The sequence below is a fragment of the Penaeus monodon genome, chromosome 22, assembly GCF_015228065.2.
Source record: "Penaeus monodon isolate SGIC_2016 chromosome 22, NSTDA_Pmon_1, whole genome shotgun sequence".
Classification (NCBI taxonomy): Eukaryota; Metazoa; Arthropoda; class Malacostraca; order Decapoda; family Penaeidae; genus Penaeus; species Penaeus monodon.
The window spans coordinates 3,087,427-3,087,745 of NC_051407.1; the positions used below are offsets into that span (position 1 = coordinate 3,087,427).

The 319-nt window shown below is 47.0% G+C and overlaps 1 long non-coding RNA gene across 1 annotated transcript in view; it reads left to right on the forward strand.

Annotated features, from left to right (window-relative positions):
* LOC119586827 overlaps nucleotides 1–319 on the forward strand; it is a 40,841-nt gene that overhangs the window by 2,389 nt on the left and 38,133 nt on the right. The gene's annotated exons all lie outside the window — the stretch shown is intronic.

The following is a 319-nucleotide window of genomic DNA, read 5'->3' on the forward strand; positions in this document are numbered from 1 at the left end:
ATTGTATATGCTTTTAATTTTGAGTCTTCCTTCGACTACTAATTTGAGAGGGTACAGTGCATGGCCATTGTCTTGACGGTACAGAGTGCATGGCAATTGTCTGACGGTACAGAGTGCATGGCAACTGTCTCATGCACGGTGTCTTGGATACTGTAAGACGGTACGGCTTGCATGATTATTTTCTCACGGGTCTTACCTGTGCGGTCTCGTCATTACCTGCGTGTCTGGTTCTTCGGTTCTTGTATTCCTTTTGCCCTTTGCGTGCGATTGTGCGTTCGTTTCTCCGTCCGTCCGCGTCTGTTTATTGGCTTACGTTATG